Genomic DNA, 20,805 nt, shown 5'->3' with positions numbered 1-20,805 from the left:
ATGGTGGGGGGCGCCTGTAGTCCCAGCTACTTGAGAGGCTGAGGCAGGAGAATGGCATGAACCTGGGAGGCGGAGCTTGCAGTGAGCCGAGATCGCACCACTGCACTCCAGCCTGGGCAACAGAACGAGACTCTGTCTCAAAAAAAAAAAAAAAAAAAAAAAAAATTAGCCAGGCGTGGTGGTGGGAGCCTGTAATCCCAGCTACTTGGGAGGCCAAGGCATGAGAATAGCTAGAACCCGGGAGATGGAGGTTGCAGTGAGCCGAGATTGCGCCACTGCACTCCAGCCTGGGCGACAGAGCAAGACTATGTCTCAAAAAGAAGAGACATCAGCTGGGTGCAGTGGCTCATGCTTGGAATCCCAGCACTTTGGGAGATTCAGGCAAGTGGATCACTTGAGGTTGGGAGTTTGAGACCAGCCTGGCCAACATGGCAAAACCCCATCTCTACTAAAAATACAAAAATCAGCTGGGCCTGGTGGTGCATGCCTGCAATCCCAGCTACTCGGGAAGCTGAGGCAGGAGAATCGCTTGAACCCGGGAGGTGGAGTTTGCAGTGAGCTGAGATCACACCACTGCACTCAGCCTGGGCGACAGAGGAAGACCATGTCTCAAAAAAAAAAAAAAAAAAACCCAGAAAGCTTGCTGTCTCTCCACCATGTAAGGACACAGCAAGAAGGTGACCATCTGCCAGCCAGGAAGAGCACCCTCACCAGAACCTGGCCATGCCTGATCTCTGACTCCAGCCTCCAGAACTGTGAGAAAATAAATTTCTGTGTTTAAGCCACCGAATCTATGGCATTTTGTTGTGGCAGCTGAGCTGATGAAGGGTAGGTGACTTGCCTAGAGTCATACAGCGAATTTATTGTGAAACTAAGACTGCAACTTATTTGCAGTCTCTCTTATGACTGCTCTCTTTTTCTTTTTTTTTTTTGAGACGGAGTCTTGCTCTGTTGCCCAGGCTGGAGTGCAGTGGCGCGATCTCGGCTCACTGAAAGCTCTGCCTCCCAGGTTCAAGCGATTCTCCTGCTTCAGCCTCCAGAGAAGCTGGGACTACAGGCGCCCACCACCACTCCCGGCTAATTTTTTGTATTTTTAGTAGAGACAGGGTTTCGCCATGTTGGCCAGGCTGGTCTCGAACTCCTGGCCTCAACTGATCCGCCTGCCTCAGCCTCCCAAAGTGTTGGGATTATAGGTGTGAGCCACTGTGCGTGGCCCCAATTTCTCAATTTCTTCCCCACTAAAGTGCTCCCAGTCACCGGAAGTCTTGGAAACTGAGGTTAGTCAAGTGCTGGCCGGCCAGCTCAGAACCTGTCCTATAGTAGCAGCTTTGGAGGGTCTTGGGGCAAGTCAAACTTGGCAATTTCTGTGCCCCCAATACCCCTGTTTCCTTATATCTCCCCTTCTGCCCTGTCCCTCTGTCAAGTGAGGGTTGGGCCAGGCTGACTTTACCAGTTTTAGAAGACTGTCAGCTAGTAGGTGGCACAGAGCCTGTTTCTTGGAAAACCCTCTACGCCTTGAGGGTTCCCTCCCCTAGTGAGAGAGAATTAGTGGGTTAAGGCTGAGTGAGCTGAGGCTTTGCTGGATCAGGGTCATTAGGCTCATTCCAGCTGGTAAGAGAATAGGATTGGAGAGGGTCATGGGAGGCCAGATGAGTGGGTCTCTCCCTGAATGTCCCAGGGCTATTATCAGAAGTAGCCATGACAGCCTTTCCCTGAGGTCTTGGGACAGATGTTAATATTACTCATTCACGTCATTTCCAAAGTGCTTTCCTGAGAGTGCTATGAAAGCAGTATGTGGTAGAGGACAGTGGCATCAGACAGACCTAGTTTAAGCTGTGATGTTGGGCAAATCACCTAACTTTTCTTTTTTTTTTTTTGAGACGGAGTCTCGCTCTGTTGCCTAGGCTGGAGTGCAGTGGCGCGATCTCAGCTCACTGCAAGCTCTGCCTCCTGGGTTCACGCCATTCTCCTGCCTCAGCCTCCCAAGTAGGTAGCTGGGACTACAGGCACCCGCCACCACGCCCAGCTAATTTTTTTGTATTTTCAGTAGAGACGGGGTTTCACCATGTCAGCCAGGATGGTCTCAATCTCCTGACCTCATGATCTGCCTGCCTCTGCCTCCCAAAGTGCTGGGATTACAGGCGTGAGCCACCATGCCTGGCCTTTTTTTTTTTTTTTGAGATGGAGTCTCACTCTTGTCACCCAGGCAGGAGTGCAGTGGCGTGATCTTAGCTCACTGCAACGTCTGCCTCCCGGGTTCAAGCTATTCTCGTTACTCAGCCTCCCAAGTAGCTGGGATTACAGATGCCTGCGACCACGCCCAGCTGATATTTTTATTTTTAGTAGAGACATGGTTTCCCCATGTTGGTCATGGGCTGGTCTCGAACTCCCTACCTCAGGTGATCCACCCGCCTCGGCCTCCCAAAGTGCTGGGATTACAGGCATGAGCCACTGCGCCCGGCCTTCTTTTTTTTTTTTTTTAATAGAGATGGGGTCTCACTATGTTACCCAGGCTGGTCTCAAACTCCTGGGCTCAAGTGATCCTCCTCCCTCAGCCTCCCAAAGTGCTGGGATTACATTACCCCTATGCATTGGGGTTGCTGTGCAGACATGCCAAGAAACAAGGGCCAGAGGGAAGAAGATTGAAATTGTAAAAGTGGACCTGGTGGGTGGTTGTTAAGGCATTCCTTGACAACAAGTGAGCTACTGTGCCTGGCCTTTTTTTCTTTTTTGAGACAGGGTCTTGCTCTGTCACAAAGTGATGAAGTGTGGTAGTGCGATCATGGCTCACTGCAACCTAGACCTCCAAGGTTCCAGTGATCCTCCCACCTCAGTCTCTCGAGTAGCTGGGACCACAGGCAGGTGTCACCATGCTTGGCTATTTTTTTTCTTTCCCTAGACTCCAAAGCTAGTGCCAGATTGGCTAATTTTTTTAAAATTTTAATTTTTTTTTGTAGAGATGAGGTCTCACTATGTTGCCCATATGTTGCTCACTATCTCGAACTCCTGGCCTCAAGTAATCCTCCAACCCTGGCCTCCCAAAGTGTTGGGATTATAGGTGTGAGCACCTGCACAGCCCCTAATTCATCTAAGCTGTAGTTTCTTCAACCGTACTTGAGGCTAATAATATTGCCTAAGTATTACTGTTAAGAAGTTAAATGCAATAATGCTTAAAAAGTACTTACTTTGTGTCTGGCACATAGTAAATACGTCATAAATCTAGTTGTTATGGCTGGGCACGGTGGCTCACGCCTGTAATCCTAGCACTTTGGGAGGCCAAGGCGGGCGGATCACCTGAGGTCAGGAGCTCGAAACCAGCCTGGCCAAGATAGAGAAGCCCCGTTTCTATGAAACATATGAAAATTAGCCGGGTGTGACGGCAGGCACCTGTAATCCCAGCTGCTCAGGAGGCTGAGGCAGGAGAATCGCTTGAACCTGGCAGGCAGAGCCCGCGGCAAGCCAAGATTGTGCCACTGCACTCCGGCCTGGGTTACAGGGCGAGACTCCGTCTCAAAAAAAAAAAAAGTAGTTATTATTATTATTATTATTTTTCGAGATAGAGTCTTGCCCTGTTGCCCAAGCTGGAGTGCAGTGGCGTGATCTCGTCTCGCTGCAACGTCTGCCTCCTGGGTTCAAGCCATTCTCCTGTCTCAGCCTCTTGAGCAGCTGGGATTACAGGCGTGCGCCACCACGCCCGGCTAATTTTCATATTTTTAGTAGAGACGGGGTTTCACCATGTTGGTCAGGCTGGTCTCGCACTCCTGACCTTGTGATCCACCCACCTCGGCCTCCCAAAGTGCTGGGATTACAGGCGTGAGCCATGCGCCCGGCCCAAGTATCATTTTTAAGAGAGAAAAATGGGAAACAGACTCAATGTCCAATAGTAGGATTAACTAAATTATGGTATATCCGCTTGATAGCATTGTTAAAAATGATGATACAAATGTTCACAACATATTGTTAAATGAAAAAAGTCAGTTTTAGGCTGGGCCTGGTGGCTCATGCCTGTAATCCCAGCACTTTGGGAGGCCGAGGCAGGCAGATCACCAGAGGTCAGGAGTTCGTTACCAGCCTATCCCACATGTCTCTACTAAAAATACAAAAAAAAAAATTAGCTGGGCGTGGTGGCGGGCACCTGTAATCCCAGCTACTTTGGAGGCTGAGGCAGGAGAATCTCTTGATTCCAGAAGGCAGAGGTTGCAGTGAGCCAAGACTGGGCCATTGCACTCATCCTGGGCTATGGAGTAAGACTCCGTCTCAAAAAAAAAAAAAAAAAAAGTCAGTCCTAAAATAATATGGTGTAAATTTTTAAAAAGCGTTAGGTTGAGACATATGAAATTGTTCATATTTGATCATTTTTAACCTATAAAATCAGCAATTTCATATGACTTAATATATGTACACTGAAAAGTACACAAATAAGAAGCTAGGTACAGTGGCCTGTGCTTGTAATCCCAGCTACTTGGGAGGATGAGGTGGGAAGATTGCTTGAGCCCATGAGTTCAAAGCTACAGTGAGTTATAATTGCACAGCTGCACTCCAGCCTGGGCAACAGAGTGAGACCCTATCTCTTGAAAAAATAAATAAAAAATAAAATAAATAAAAAAATAAAAATAAGGCCGGGTGCAGTGGCTCACGCTTGTAATCCCAGCACTCTGTGAGGCCAAGATGGGAGGATTGCTTGAGCCCAGGAGTTCAAGACTAGTCTCCACAACATAGGGAGACCTCATCTCTACAAACAATAAAATAAAAAATTATCTGGGTGTGGTGGCATACACCTGTAGTCCCAGCTACTCAGGAGGCTGAGGAGGCAGGATTGCTGGAGCTCAGGGCAAAGCTGCTGTGAGCCATGATTGTGCCACTGTACTCCAGCTTGGGTGACAAGAGTGAGATCTTGTCTCAAAAATAGATAAATACAGTAGATAGATAGTATATATAAGGGTGGGTGTGGTGTCTCATGCTTGAGACCAGGAGTTCGAGACCGGTATGGGTAACACTATGAGACCCTGTCTGTACCAAAAAATTAAAAAATTTGCTGGACATGATGGCATGCCTGTAGTCCCAGCTACCTGGGAGGCTGAGGTGGGAGGATCGCATCGCTTGAGCCCAGGAAGTCGAGGCAGTGAGCTGTGGTCATGCTACTGTACACCAGCCCGGGCAACAGAGTGAGACCATTGTCTCAAAAGAAAAAAAAAAGTATACATGTAAGAAAAGGTACTAGAAGGGAAGGTCCCAAAATATTGATGGTAGTTATTTTTGACTGGTGGCTTTATAGTGACTTACATTTTTTCTTGTGTTTCTAAATTTTCTATGAACAATTCAAGTACTACTAGTAAAAATAATCCCCATCCCACTGTATGAATGGTAATTCCCATCCCATTATAGCCTGTTTGATTTATCATTTGTGTTTACAAGTCTAAAATAACTGTGATTTTTTATCCTGCTGTGGGCAGGATGGCAAGCACTACTCTTCACATACTTTTGGTACCAGCATCAGTTTTCATTCAATAGTACTGTTCAGAACACTTTGTTGGTGGGCCCAGCTTTTCAAAACCCTCTTCAATCTCTTGCCACCCTCCACAACCGACACAGGGCTTCAGGCCAGCTGTGTCCCTAATCCGCCCACGTCCCAGATTTCGGTATGGTTTCCCCGCCCCTCCCCCCTTTCTTCCAATCTCATCTCTACCAGGTCATCTGAGGCCTCATCTACACTCCCTGGCCTTCCCCACTGGTCACCACCTAATTTCACCATCTAATTTCACCCTCTTATGTGCAGCTGGTGTTTGCTTTTGCTTGGGCTCAGTTTGCAGTGGGGAAGGATTAAGACCCTTTCACGCTGTCTTTTTTTTTCTTTTTCTCTTTTGCTTAGTGCCCTTGACTGCTCCAGGGGCTAACAGGCAGCTAGCGGGGCCTGTATTCCCTAGGAAGGAACATGAGGGGTAGGGGGTGGGGAGGTAATGGTGGGCTCAGCTGGCAGGCGAGATAGAGATGGCCCTTAGGGACCCCATCCTGGGGCTTGGAGCATAGCACAGCTGCTATCCAGATGTGAGCATGGAGCAGAGCTGTTTCTGCCTTGGAAATTAGCCTCAGAGACGGTGCTTGGGACCTTTACCCTTGGTACCTGATGGCAGTCTCTGCAGGGTGAGCTGGGACTGGATATCTGGTTTGCAGAAGTCTGAGAGGGCAGATGGGCCCAGGAGTAAAGGTAGTTTTTCCGCCTTCATATTAGGCATTACTTATACCCCCACATCTTCCTATGTGATAGGCCTGGCAACACTCAGAGATTGGGCACTTAGCCTAACAAGTGAAGATGTGTGTCTAAAATAACAAAAATTCCTCATGTGTGGATAGTACTTTACAGTTTACAAAGCCCTTTCATCTCCAGGCTAAGAGTTAAAAGCCAGCACTGGAATTCAGGTCTTTCAGATTCTAAAGCCTGAGTCAATGGATTTTGGTGTGTTATTGCATGGCACTCTGAATTTCAGAGTAGTTCATACCTGCCTTGTGTCTAGCCTTTTGCTGTTAGCCTGAGACCTCTACTTATTTTCAGGGTAATGATTATTAAATGCTACATATTCTTTGCATCCAATTAGATGTGCCATTGGCTAGCACTTCATGGCATAGAGAATACTGGGCTTTCATGAATCTGAATTTGCTGGATAACGTGGTGGTGGTGGAGATGGTAAACCACTGGTAATTGGTCTCCTATACTCATCCTTCAAGGTACCAGATTTTCCTGTCTGATTGGTGAAAGAAGCCTGAGGCACAGAGGTGGTAGGACTAGAATTCTGAATAAAAAGCACAGCTGAACCTGAGGACTTGAGGCAGGAGACCAGAGTATTTAAGAACAGGTGCGGCCGGGCATGGTGGCTCATGCCTGTAATCCTAGCACTTTGGGATGCTGTGGTGGGTGGATCACCTGAGGCTGGGGGTTCGAGACCAGCCTGACCAACATGGAGAAACCCCGTCTCTATTAACAATACAAAATTAGCCAGGCGTGGTGGCACATGCCTGTAATCCCAGCTACTCACGAGGCTGAGGCAGGAGAATCGCTTGAACCTGGGAGGCAGAGGTTGCGGTGAGGTGAGCTGAGATCGTGCCACTGCACTCCAGCCTGGGCAAAAAGAGCAAAACTCCTTCTCAAAAAAAAAACAGGTGCTTCACCCCTAGTACACAGAATGACCCTGGCCAAGTCACCTGACCTCACTAAGACTCAGTTTCGTTATATATAAAATGAGGATGTTCATTAACTCATTCAACAAATATTTATTGAGCGTACACTGTTCTGGGAGATGAATACAGATACAGTCCCTGCCTTCCTGAGCTTGCAATCTAGTGGGTCTAGATTACAGCAATTTATTTGAGAGGCACAATAAATAATAAATATATAGTAGAAAGTCAAGTAGGGTAAGTGCTATGAAGCAAATTAAAGCAGGATAAGGGTGTTTGAGTGGAGGCTGTTTTAGATGGTATAGTCGGGTGGTTTTCAAGGGGTTTTATGATGTTTCAAACAGACAATTTACATAACGTACTTAGCTCAGTGATGACAACAATTGCATGCTTAACAAATATATTATTATATTTGCCAGTTCCACACCTCTCAGTCCACATTTTAGTCTCTGAATAGTAATAATAATCAACACACATAGATCTTCCTATGAGCTAGGCACTGCTCTAAGTCCTTTACATATTTTAACTCATTTAATTCTTTTTTCTTTTTTTTTTTTTTTTGAGATGGAGTCTTGCTCTTGTCACCCAACCTGGAGTTCAACGGCATGATCTCGGCTCTCTGCAACCTCCACCTCCTGGGTTCAAGTGATTCTCCTGCCTTAACCCCCGAGAATAACTGAGATTACAGGTGCCTGCCACCAGGCCCAGCTAAGTTTTGTATTTTTAGTAGAGATGGGGTTTCACCATTTGGCCAGGCTGGTCTCAAACTCCTGACCTCAGGTGATCCGCCTGCCTCAGCCTCCCAAAGTTCTGGGATTACAGGCATGAGCCACCATGCCTGGCCTAATTCTTACAGTAACTCTGTGAGGTGGGAACTATTATTTTCCTTCTCCCTCCCCCCAACCCTCGTTTTTGTTTTTAGGGATGGAGTCTTGCTCTGTTGCCCAAGCTGGAGTGGAATGGCATGATCCTAGCTCACTGTGGCCTTGAACTCCTGTGTTTGAGCAATCCTCCCACCTCAGCTTCCCACTATAGGTGGGAGTCCCAGCTACTTGGACATATTATTCCCTTTTATGGTGTTGAAAAATGAGGCACGGCCGGGCGCGGTGGCTCAAGCCTGTAATCCCAGCACTTTGGGAGGCCGAGAAGGGCGGATCACGAGGTCAGGAGATCGAGACTAATACGGTGAAACCCCGTCTCTACTAAAAATACAAAAATTAGCTGGGCGTGGTGGTACACGCTTGTAGTCCCAGCTACTCGGGAGGCTGAGACAGGAGAATCGCTTGAACCCGGGAGGCAGAGGTTGCAGTGAGCCGAGATTGCGGCAGCGCACTTCAGCCTGGTGACAGAGCGAGACTCCGTCTCAAATAAATAAATAAATAAAAGAAAAATGAAAATCAAACCATTAGGAAGGGCTGGAGACTAATAATTGAACCCAGGCAATCTGTTTCCAGAGGCTGTGCTGGGATTGTGAAGGGGCTGTGATTAGATATCAGGAATGTCTAGCTGGCGTCTACAGACTCTGCTGTCAGATTGCCTGGCTTCTTATCCTGTCAGTTCTAAGTCTCTCTGCTTCAGTTTCCTCATCTCTAAAATAGAACACCAGATCCTGTCTTACCTTCTAGGTATCATGCTTAAAACAAAAGCCTTCTTTCTGCACTGTGGGTCCGAAGCCTGTTCACAGACCAGCCTAGCAGGGAGTAGGAAGGGTCAAGGGGTCTCTGACACTCCTGGAAGGAAATAAAGACGCACTAAGCAATTATCAGAGCAACCCTCAGTTCATCTGGAGACCAGACCTCGGAAGCTAGGTCTTTATAATGTTGAGATTGCCAGGGGGGAATTAGGAGATCCTTAAATGCAGAAGACAGGTTCAATCTCGGCGTGGTCTCAACACTTAGCTTCCATTTCAGGCCTTACACAGCTGGCAGGAGAGGTAAAGTCTCATCGAATGTCGGGGTTGGAAGGGCGCCTAGAGACAGTCAAACTAGTGGATGGGGAAACTGAGGCACAGAGAAGCTGGGTGACTTACCCGAGGTCACTAAGCGTTTAGGGGGAGTCAGTTGGGGTAGCTTGGCTACAACCTCTACGCGAGTTACTTCCCTGAGGCTTCCAAATCTCGGCCTCTTACTTGGAAGGAGGGAAGGACCTCACCGTCCAGGGCTCTCTAGCTGCCTCATTCCCCACGTGGGTGCTGCGGGATCCCGGAACACCCCGGCTCCAGACCGGGTTCGACTTGCGCGTGCGCACACGCGGCCAGCCCCTTGCCTTTTCCTCTCTCTTTTTCCTTCCCCTCTCCTCTCCTTACCGGCCTAGGGGAGGGGGGAAAAAAGGGGAGCTAGAAGTTGGCCTCAGCCAATGGGCGGACGGGCCGCGGGCCCGGCCCCCTCCTTCCCTCCAGCGCGGCCCAATAGAAATTTACTACAATGTTGTGGCGAACTGAGGGGGAGGGGCGCGGGCGGACGGGCTGCGGGCCGCGCTGGCCTCGCCTCGCAGAGGGAAGGCGGGAGGGCGCGCGCCAGGGCCGCTCGCCTGCTTGCTTGCTAGCTCGCTCGCTCGCTCGCTCCCTCCCTCCCTCCCTCCGCTGGTGGGTTTAGTCAGTCAGCCAGCAGCAGCCGGCGGGCCCGCGAGCCGCAGAGGGCCCGAGCCTGGGACGCCGGCGCCTCCTCCTGCCATTGTTCGTCGGGCTGCAGCAGTGGCGGGCGCAGGAGCCCGGCCCCGGAGCCACCGGTGAGGCGAGGCGGCGGCGGCGGCGGCGGCGCGGGAGCCGGGGCGGGGGGCGTGGAGCTGTCCCCGTGGGGACGGTCCTGGCGGCCGCGGCGGCGCTGCAGCCTCTTTGTCTGCAACCCCCGACAGGCCCCGGGCCGGGGCGCGGGGTCTCCCTCGGAGGGGCCTCGTGCGCACGCTGGGGCGCCAGCCGGGACGCGGCCCGAGGAGCGAGGGGCGGGCCAGAGCCGCTGAGGAAAGGGGAAGGGGTTGCGTCGCGGGAGCGTTGGAAAGTTAGGCTTGAGATGTATTTTTGACGAGGGAAAATCGGTCCCCTCGGGTGCGTCAATCACGGTGCGGTGTGCAGGAGCCTCGGGAGGAAACCAAATGCGGAGAATCGCAGGTTTCAGACGGTGAAGGTGTTGCGTGCAGCCGCGGAGCGATTTCTTCCTGGCGAGGAAGCGGGGCTGTCTGCAGAAGTCAGGCGGAATCTGAGGGCTTCAGGGAGCCCTGGCAAGACTTCGCAGGCCTTCCCGCCACCGACGCCTGCATCATTGAAAAACACGTTCCCCCTTAGTCTTCTGGGTTCCCAGCGAGCAGAGGGTTAAATCTATTCTCTCAGCGTCGTGACCTCCTTTTTCAGTTCGCGCATCTGTCGGCTTGGAAATCTTCCCCGGTGCTCGCTGGGCTGCTGTACCTGTGGAGAGGCCGGGTCTGGGCTCGCCCTTCGAGATTGACCAGCAGGCCATTATTCCTGGGGAGGTTTTGCCAAAACAGGGTCATGCTCCCCAAGAACAGGCATTCTCTTGAGACAAAGTGATCTCACGTGAAACAGATTGCTGATGGACTGGTTTCTGGCCACATGATAGCGACTGTCATCCTGTTGTTTCTTTAACTGTACCCTGTACCTTGCCATAAATGACTAGTCTGTGGAGACTTGTTTTTTGGCATGTAGTTGCTCATTAGGAGATAGTTTTTTCTTTTTCCTTTTTTTTTCAGATGCTTTTTTTTTTTTTGTAGTCTGGATGATTTCACAGCTGCTATTTTGTTCCCTTCTGTTTTTAGGGAAAATTGCAAGAAATGATTGTGTCTTGTGTCTTGGATATTATTATAGTGGATTTATACTCTCTTGAGGATGTACTGTAGTCAGTGCTGTTGCTCATTGTTGTTTTCTGTATTCTCAGTCCTGGCAAAAATTTTAGTTGGTTTGATCCCTTTAATCAAAAGCAGGATGTATAGCCTGTATATGTTTCTTCTCGTCCCAATTTTGTTAATGTAGCACTAACCCCTACTTTTTATGGAAACTTGATATACTCTCCATTTTCCTTTTCTGTAAATTGAAAGTGTAATCAGTTCTTCGCCAGTTGTAAAATTTTTGGTTTGGGGTGTTATTAATATAATCCATGTAGCGTACATGCTATCTGGCGTACAGTAAGCACTCAATAAATGGCAGATTCAAAAACAGATGTAATAACTGAACACCAGATTGCCTTAGAATCAAAGTAGTTAATTCAGTGTGCTTTCTATAAGAAGCTTATAATGAAGGTAAAGATAGATATTATTCATACACCTGGGGAAACAAGTACAGTGTATCTTTTGGCACTATTAAAAGTGAACTCGGTCGGGCACGGTGGCTCACGCCTGTAATCCCAGCACTTTGGGAGGCCAAGGCGGGTGGATCACTTGAGGTCAGGAGTTCGAGACTAGCCTGGCCAGCATGGTGAAACCCCATCTGTACTAAAAATGCAAAAAAGTAGCTGGGTGTGGTGGCATGTGCCTGTAATCCCACCTACTCAGGAGGCGGAGGCAGGAGAATCGCTTGAACCTAGGAGGCGGAGGTTGCAGTGAGCCGAGATTGCACCACTGCACTTCACCCTGGGCAACAGAGCAAAACTGTCTCAAAAAAAGGTGAACTCATTATTGAACATAAGTTCAGAGTGCCAACCTTCTGATTCCTCTGTCTTCTACCAACAAAACTATACATTTTTCCTTCTGTGTTTGAATTCAGGCTTAGAAATAAATGTTTTTAATCTGTAGGTTTTACCAAAATTCTCCCAACAATTTTTTTTTTTTTTTAAACAGGGTCTCATTCTGTCACCCAGGCTGGAGTGCAGTGGCATGATCACGGCTCACTGCAGCCTTAAACTCCTGGGCTCGAGTGATCCTCCTGCCTCAGCCTCCCTAGTAGCTGGGACTATAGGCGTGTGCCCCCATGCTTGGCTAATGTCTTTTTATTTTTTGTAGAGACAGTCTCACTATGTTGCCTAGGGTGGTCTTGAATTCCTGGACTCAAGGGATCCTCCTCCCTGGGCCTCCCAAAGTGCTGGGATTACAGATGTGAGCCACCTCACCCGGCCTCTCCCAACATTTATTAAGTGTTTTATACCAAATGTCTTGTATGTTCTTATGCAATATGGCTACAATCTACCTTTCCACCTTTATTCTCCTTATTCTTTGTATTGTGCAACCAAATAGAACTACTCTGTAATAACCCTTGCTTTGCCATCTCTCTCTCTCTCTCTGTGTGTGTGTGTGTGCCTGTGTGTGTGTGTGTGTGTGTGTGTGTGTGTGTATTTATTTATTTATTTATTTTGAGACGGAGTCTTACTCTGTCACACAGGCTGGAGTGCAGTGGCGTGATCTCAGCTCACTGCAACCTCCACCTCCTGGGTTTAAGCAATTCTCCTGGCTCAGGCTCCCAAGTAGCTGGGATTACAGGCGCTTGCCATCATGCCCACCTAACTTTTGTATTTTTAGTAGAGATGGGGTTTCACCATGTTGGCCAGGCTGGTCTTGAACTCCTGACCTCAAGTGATCCACCCGCCTCGGCCTTCCAAAGTGCTGGGATTACAGGCATGAGCCACTGTGCCTGGCCCTGTATACATATGTTTTTAGAGACAGGGGTCTTACCTTGTTGCCCAAGCTGGAGGGCAGTGGCATGATCCTGGCTCACTGCCGCCTTGAACTCCTGGGTTCAAGTGATTCTCCCACCTGAGTCTCCTGAGCAGCTGGGACTACAGACGTGCACCACCATGCCCAGCTTTTTTTTTTTTTTGGTTTTTTAAACACGGGGTCCTGCTATGTTGCCCAGGCTGGTCTCAAACTGCTGGTCTCAAACTCCTGAGCTCAAATGATCGTCTCACCTCTGCTTCCAAAAGCGCTGGGATTACAGACACGAGCCACTGTGCCCAGCTTAGTCTGTATTACAGACATGAGCCACCATGCCTGGTGTGTAATTTTTGGTGTGAATGATAGAGTTTGCTTGCATTTTTTTTAATGTAGTAATCCAGTTTCATATTGCTAATCTGATTTCATAACTTTAGAATATGAATGGCCATCAGAGGCTGAGTTTGGTTCTGAAATCAAGAGGAGCATACATGTAGACCACAGTCTGTTTCCTTGTTATCTAAGAGGCAGGACAGCATAAGTGTTGCCAGTGTATTTTTGTTTTTCTTGTCTTTTCTGTCTCAGCCTCTCGAGTAGCTGGGACTACAGGTGCGCACCACCACGCCCAGCTAAATTTTTGTATTTTTAGTAGAGACGAGGTTTCACCATGTTGGCCAGGATGGTCTCCCATCTCTTGACCTCGTGATCTGCCCACGTCCGCCTCCCAAAGTGCTGGGATTACAGGCACGAACCACCACACCCAGCCAATGGCCTGTATTTTTCTGAGTTTCATCAAGTTTGTGTTTGGTTAAATGCATATTCAGATGTGGATTCATTGCTACCTCTATATTTGAATTTTTTCTTTAATTACTTGAACGTGGAATCACTTTATTTTGTTTGTGAGCTAAACAACAATAATTCCAATAACTTCTTATGAATAACTTTGTTTTTCTCCTCTAAATAAAGCCCCCAAAGATGGCCTCTGAATTAATCAGTTATGGGCCTTATGTATGTAAAGGATCCAAAATTATTGAAAAGTAATTGCTAGCTAGGTGCAGTGGTTTATGCTTGTAATCCCAGCACTTTGGGAGGCCGAGGCCCACGGATCACTTGAGCCTTTGAGTTTGAGACCACTGCATTCCAGCCTGGGCAACAGAGTGAAATTCTGTCTCAAAGAGAAAAAAGAAAAAGTAACTGCTTGATTGCATTTATCATAACATTTAGTTAGAGGAGAGGAGAGGCAGATGCCAAATGTATGTTATTTTTTGTTGTTCATTTAAGTTTCTTGGTATGTCACTGGTGGCTTTTACTGTGTATCCTTTTTAAGAGTGGGTTCATGGTGTGTTTAGTAAAATGCAATATAACTTACTCTGGAGTGCACACTGGGTTAGATTAGTATTTTGATTTACTCTGCTGCTATTTAATGAATACATAGAAAGATAAAGAAAAATGCTGTAGCAGTGAGGAGTATTCAGAACTTGGAGGTGTTAGACAGGAGAACTTTGATATTTTATATTGAGTGCTGATCTCATTTAGAACTCCCCACCTTACTGACACTTTGCTTCAAATATTGGTTTTGGGAAAATGCGATTATGATGAAAGTCTGTTTATACTTATTTTGCTGATTTTTTATTGAAATTGAATTGTATCCACTTAAAATATTTGAAAATAAATTGGCTAGCTCTTTGAACTTTGGAGAACAGCAGCCAGTATAATTCAAGGAGCAGCTTGAAGAGACTTTAATATCCCCTACCCACTAACTTCGTCAGCTTCCCACTAAGTCACCCTAAGTAAACATGCAATCTGGGTAGGAACTGGGAGCTTGATATCCAAATATTCTGTCTCTCCTTCCAGTCAAATTGCTATCCTTAAAAGTCCTTTCTTTCTTTCTTTTCTTTTTTTTTTTTTTTTGAGGCAGGGTCTTGCTCTGTTGCCTAGGCTGGAATGCAGTGGCATGATCTCGGCTCACTGCAACCTCTGCCTCCCGGGTTCAAGCGATTCTTCCACCTCAGCCTCCTGAGTAGCTGGGACTACAGGCATGCACGGCTAATTTTTGTATTCTTTGGTAGAAACGGGGTTTCACCATGTTGGCCAGGCTGGTCTTGAACTCCTGATCTCAAGTGATCCATCTGCCTTGGCCTTCCAGAGTGCTGGGATTACAGGCATGAGCCACAGCATCCAGCCCAAAAGTCCTTTCTATATAGAAATTCCAGAGACATTCTGGCATCATGCTTTTAATTTATTTATTGTTTTATTATTTTTATTATTTTATTATTGCAATTAAGAGCAGTTCTCTTTTTTGCAAGTTATCCCTTATCTCCAAGTTAAATCTATGTGGATTAAACAGTGATTGTTTATTGAATTGCTGCTCTCCCTCTTCTGTAGCTGATGACTCTTTGAGTCCGTTCCACCCAATTAATCTAGGCCCTCAACTCTCAGGGTGATCTCTGCTTGTAGAGATTAAAATTGTTTCTAAGCTATGTGGAGTAGAGCTTGGGTAAGGTTAAATAAATTTTGGCAGGGTGGGTAGGAAGGGGCAAGATTATCTTTCTGATGGAATAGATAAGAAATATGACTGTGAGTTTATATTGATTAGATTGGAAGAAGCAATAGATGGTCTATTAAGATTATTTTCTATTTAATTCTATATTCAAGGTATATCTATAATTCTATTCTGTTATCTAATATCTATTAATAGAGACAGGAACACCTCCTTTTTTTTTGGAAATAGGTGGAAATAATCAAATAAGATTGGATATAATCTATACTCCTGTAGTTAATTGTTATTTATAGATGCAACCTGATTCCATCCTCCACAAAAGTCACCCTAATGCAGATCAGCTTTTGGTAGGCCCTCTATATGTTTGAATCATAGCACTGGACACAACATAGACTGAGGTTTTGGTACTTTCTACATTAATATTCACTCAGAAAACTTTTGCCCATGCATTATATTTGTTATATCTGCATTAAATCATAAAAAAGTTATGTTAGAAAAGTTTCAAGTGAGAAACTCCCCGTGATTTAACTATATTAAAGCACAGGATTATTTTATTTTTATTTATTTATTTATTTTTTGAGACAGGGTCTTACTCCCGTCACCCAGGCCGGAGTGCAGTGGTGCGATCATGGCTCATTACAGCCTCAACTTCCCAGGCTCAGGTGATCTTCCCATCTCAGCCTCCTGAGTAGCTGGAGCTACAGGCTCCACACCTGGCTGATTTTTTGTATTTTTAGAGACTGGGTTTTGCCCACTTGACCAGGCTGGTCTTGAACTCCTAGGCTCAAGAAATCTGCCTGCCTTGGCCTCCCAAAGTGCTGGGATTACAGGTGTGAGCCATGGCGCCCGGCCTATTTTAATTTTTAAAAATTTATATGGGGAGTCTCTCTATGTTGCTGAGGTTGGTGTTGAACCCCTGGGCTCAAGTGATCCTCCTGTCTCAGCCACCTAAATAGCTGGGACTACAGGTGTGTGCCATCACTTCTAGCTAATAGAGTTGTTTTGAATTGGTTAAATTTAAGCCTGTATAACCCACAAGTGTAATAGAAATGTATATTTTTGGTGATTTACGAATACATAGTATTAGGCCAAGGTTTAGTTGTGATTCATATACAGCTATTAGTACTTACATATATTCTTAAGTAATCCTATTAAAATCATTTTAACACAATGGGATCTTAATGGCATATCTTTAAAACATATCTTATAAAGAAATGCTGCTTTAACTTAGATGCCAAGCACGTATTTTAATTTACCAATTAGAAGTTCTATATGTATTCACGTGAAGAGTGTTTCACCTTAATAATACATTTCATACAGATTGTTGAAATTCATCCCATTCCCTCTTCCCTCCCCAGTTTTTGGCCATATGGACACAGGCAGGACTCTCAGGAGTGCCAAGGATTTAAGCCCTCAAATTTTACCTGCCTACCATTTCAGCATGCGATAGGGACACATGGAAGGCAGCTTAAAGTAAAGGCTTTTAAAAAATTTTTTTGCTACCACCCACTTGCTGTTTCTTGCCCTTTTCTCTTTTTTTTTTAATGATTCAGAGGATCAACACTGTTGCCAGCTTACTACCTGCAGTCTTTCCAGTCTTGATGGTATTACGTAATTATATAAACCTTTTGCATGGTATCATATGATATTGTATATTTGTCTTCCTACACATGTGTCTTTAGAGTAATTTCTTTCCATCTGGTGTTGAAAATGAGCTCTTTGTGAGGTTATTTTTAAATCTTCAAGCTTTCTGGCATCCTCAACACTTGAAATAACACAATTGCTTTTGGAGGCAAGAAAATCCACATAGTATATTTTGTGGTTTTTCCAGTGAAAATATAAATAGTATTTTATTTATGAAATTATATATATATATACATATATGTATATACTTTTTTTGTTTTGTTTTGTTTTGAGACGGAGTCTCTCTCTGTCACCCAGGCTGGAGTGCAATGGCATGATCTTGGCTCACTGTAACCTCTGCCTCCCAGGTTGAAGCGATTCTCCTGCCTCAGCCTCCCAAGTAGCTGGCATTACAGGCATGTGCCACCATGCCTGGCTAATTTTTGTATTTTTAGTAGACACGGGGTTTCACTGTGCTGGTCAGACTGGTTTCAAACTCCTGACCTCGTGGTCCGCCCGCCTTGGCCTCCCAAAGTGCTCTGATTACAGGCATGAGCCACCACACCTGGCCTATAAAATTATATTTTATGTTTAGATAGTCTCGAGATAATTGTGTTAGGTTGGAAATAGTTGTTGCCAAGTAAATAAAGTAAAGGAGAGTTACTTGAGGGAAAGTAGACCAAGAATAAGAAGCCTGGTAGAGGAAAGAGGTTTTAAAGATATCTTCTTCTCTGAAGATTTATTGTTATCTTTTTATCCTCTGTCTCATTCTGTTGCCCAGGCTGGAGTGCAGTGGGGCAATCATGGCTTACTCTAACCTTGAACTCCTGGGCACAAGCAGTCCTCCCACCTCAGCCTCCTGAGTAGCTGGGACTACAGGTGCATGCCACTGTGCCCCACCAGTTTTAAAATTTTTTCTTAGAGACAGGATTTTTTTTTTTTTTTCCGAGATGGAGTCTCACTCTGTTGCTCAGGCTGGAGTGCAGTGGCGTGATCTCGGCTCACTGCAACCTCTGCCTCCCGGATTCAAGCAATTCTTCTGCCTCAGCCTCCCAAGTACCTGGGACTATAGGTGTGTGCCACTATGCCCGGCTAATTTTTGTATTTTTTAGTAGAGTCGGGGTTTCACCATATTGGCCAGGCTGGTCTCAAACTCCTGACCTCATGATCCGCCTGCCTCGGCCTCCCAAAGTGCTGGAATTACAGGCATGAGCCACTGTGCCCAGGCTGAGATGATCTTATGATGTTGCCCAGCCTGGTCTTAAGAGATCTTCCTGACTTGGCCTCCCAAAGTGTTGGGATTATAAGTATGAACCAACACACTCAGCCGTGATGCACTGTTTGATTCTGATAATCAGGTATGTGTAATTAGCCTTAAACCTTTTTCTTCCTTCCTTCCTTCCTTTCTTTCTTTTTTTTTTTTTTTTTGAGATGGAGTCTTACTCTGTCACCCAGGCTGGAGTGCAGTGATGGGATCTCAGCTCAATGCAGTCTCCACCTCCCGTATTCAAGTGATTCTCCTGCCTCAGCCTCCCAAGTAGCTGGGATTACAGGCGTGTGCCACCACACCCGGCTAATTTTTGTATTTTAGTAGAGACAGGGTTTCACTATGTTGGTCAGGCTGGTCTCGAACTCCTGACCTCAGGTAATCTACCCGCTTCGGCCTCCGAAAGTGCTGGGATTAGAGGTGTGAGCCACTGCACTTGGCAACCTTTTTATTTCTTAACAGTAGATTGATATATCCTCTAGCTTACTAAGTAACCTTTGAATTTTTATTATTTCTTTAATTATAATATAAAAAGCTGATCTTTTATTAAGTGCCATTCCATCTCCTAAAGATGATGCCTATAATGATGAAATAGTAAAGGTTAGTGTCATCTACTTAGCAAGATTTACCCAGTAAGTCTTTTTTTCTCCAGATGCTATTTTTGTTGACTTATGCTTGCTAGTTGTATTATCTCTAATATGACCATTAATGGACACTGGTTAACAAGAAATGTTCAATATTTCATGTATTCTCTTTGGTATTTTGTAAGGTGGAAAAGACTAGCATTGGGATGAATAATTGCATAATGATCATAGAATCATATTTAAATAAATATACTAAAGAATATATAACTAAAGGGCAAGTTTTTTTGTTTTTTGTTTTTAAATTTTTATTATGCGTACTGTGGTAGGCAGCCTTTATTATGGCCCCCAATTATCCCTCCCTCCTGGTATGCATACCCTTAGTGTAATTTCCTCCCCTTGAGTGGGGGCTGTTGAATAGAATACAGCAGAAGTGATGGGATGTCACTTCTAAGATTAGGTTATAAGATACTGTGGCTTCTCTCTTGGGATTGTGGCTTTCTCCCTCTCCCTGGGACCACTAGCTACCATATCCTGAGAACACTCAGGCAGCCTGTAGCGATGTCCCTGTGGTTAAAAACGACGTCTGTCAGTAAACTTGGATGCAGATCTTCCGTGTGAGTGATCTTGGAAGCAGATTCTCCAGGCAGAGTTGAGCCTTGAGGTGAATGCAAATGCAGTAGACAGCTTTACTACAGCTTCATGAAAGCCCCTGGCCGGGTGCGTGGCTCATGCCTGTAATCCCAGCACTTTGGGAGGCCAAGATGGGTGGATCACCTGAGGTCAGGAGTTCAAGACCTGCCTTGCCAACATGGCGAAACCCCATCTCTACTAAAAATACAAAAATTACCTGGGTGTGGTGGTGTGCACCTGTAGTCCCAGCTACTTGGGAGGTTGAGGCAGGATAATTGCTTGATCCTGAGAGGTGGCGGTTGTAGTGAGCTGAGATCGCGCCACTGCACTCCAGCTCTGGGTGACAGAGCGAGACTACATCTCAAAAAAAAAAAAAAAAAAAGACCCCGAGCCAGAGTCACCTAGCTAAGTCATGCCTGGATTCTTCATCCATAGAAACTGTGCAATAATAAATGTTTGCTGTTTTAAGCCACCATGTTTTGGAGGGTAATTTACTGTAAGGTAATAGATAACTAAAACATCTACCACTTATTCATGTAATAAATACTTATTGATTGTTCACTATTTACAAGGCACTATCATAAGTACATTGGGACATAGCAGTGAATAAAATAGAGGTATCTGTTCTTGTGCAGCTTATTTCTTTTTCTGGGACAGGGTCTTGCACTGTCACCCACGCTGGAGTGCAGTGGTGCGGTCACAGCTCACTGCAGCCTCAACCTCCTGGGCTAAAGCAGTCCTCCCACCTCAGCCTCCTGAGGAGCTGAGACTACAGGCACACACCACTATGCCTGGCTAACTTTTTTTTTTTTTTTTTGAGATGGAGTCTCGCTCTGTCGCCCAGGCTGGAGTGCAGTAGCGCGATCTCGGCTCACTGCAACCTCCGTCTCCCGGGTTCAAGCGATTCTCCCGCCTCAGCCTCCTGAGTAGCTGGGACTACAAGCACCTACCACCATGCCTGGCTAATTTTTGTGTTTTTAGCAGAGGCAGGGTTTCGCCATATTGGCCAGGCTGGTCCCGAACTCCTGACCTTGTGATCCGCCCGCCTCGGCCTCTCAAAGTGCTGGGATTACAGGCGTGAGCCACCGCGCCTGGCCATTCTGGCTAATTTTTAAATGAAATTTTTTGTAGGGATGGGGTCTCCATATGTTGCCCATTCTGGTCTTGAACTCCTGGGCTCAAGTAGTCTCTTGCCTTGGCCTCCCAAAGTGTTGGGATTATAGATATGAGCCACCACACCCAGCCTGGAGCTTACATTTTAGTGGTAGGGGATAAATAATAAATGTATAAATCAGGGATAGAACATAAGACATCAGATTTTAGTGAGGATCAGGGAAAGTAGAATGGGAGACAGTGAGGCAGGTGGGGTGTACATTTTAGATAAGGGTGATATTTCTGATAAGGTGACATTGGAGCAGAGTCCTAAGTGGAGTAAGACAGTG

At 46.2% G+C, this 20,805-nt stretch overlaps 1 protein-coding gene across 50 annotated transcripts in view; it reads left to right on the top strand.

Annotated features, from left to right (window-relative positions):
• The window catches only part of EPB41 (erythrocyte membrane protein band 4.1), a 233,095-nt gene that overhangs the window by 17,875 nt on the left and 194,415 nt on the right, over window positions 1-20,805 (top strand). For 6 of the 50 annotated variants that reach the window (XM_063666980.1, XM_063666965.1, XM_054497864.2 and 3 more), the window contains exon 1: window positions 9,633-9,897. The exons of 38 other annotated variants lie outside the window; for them this stretch is intronic. The gene's annotated coding sequence lies outside the window, so the exon portion shown is untranslated. Of the gene's footprint in view, window positions 1-9,616; window positions 9,898-20,805 lie in introns of those variants that run through there. 6 more of the 50 variants (XM_054497790.2, XM_054497742.2, XM_063666983.1 and 3 more) reach the window with 5 other exon arrangements.

The sequence above is a fragment of the Pongo pygmaeus genome, chromosome 1, assembly GCF_028885625.2.
Source record: "Pongo pygmaeus isolate AG05252 chromosome 1, NHGRI_mPonPyg2-v2.0_pri, whole genome shotgun sequence".
NCBI classification, from domain to species: domain Eukaryota; kingdom Metazoa; phylum Chordata; class Mammalia; order Primates; family Hominidae; genus Pongo; species Pongo pygmaeus.
Note: the sequence above shows the minus strand (reverse complement) of the source record. Positions and strands in the feature narration are given on the sequence as shown.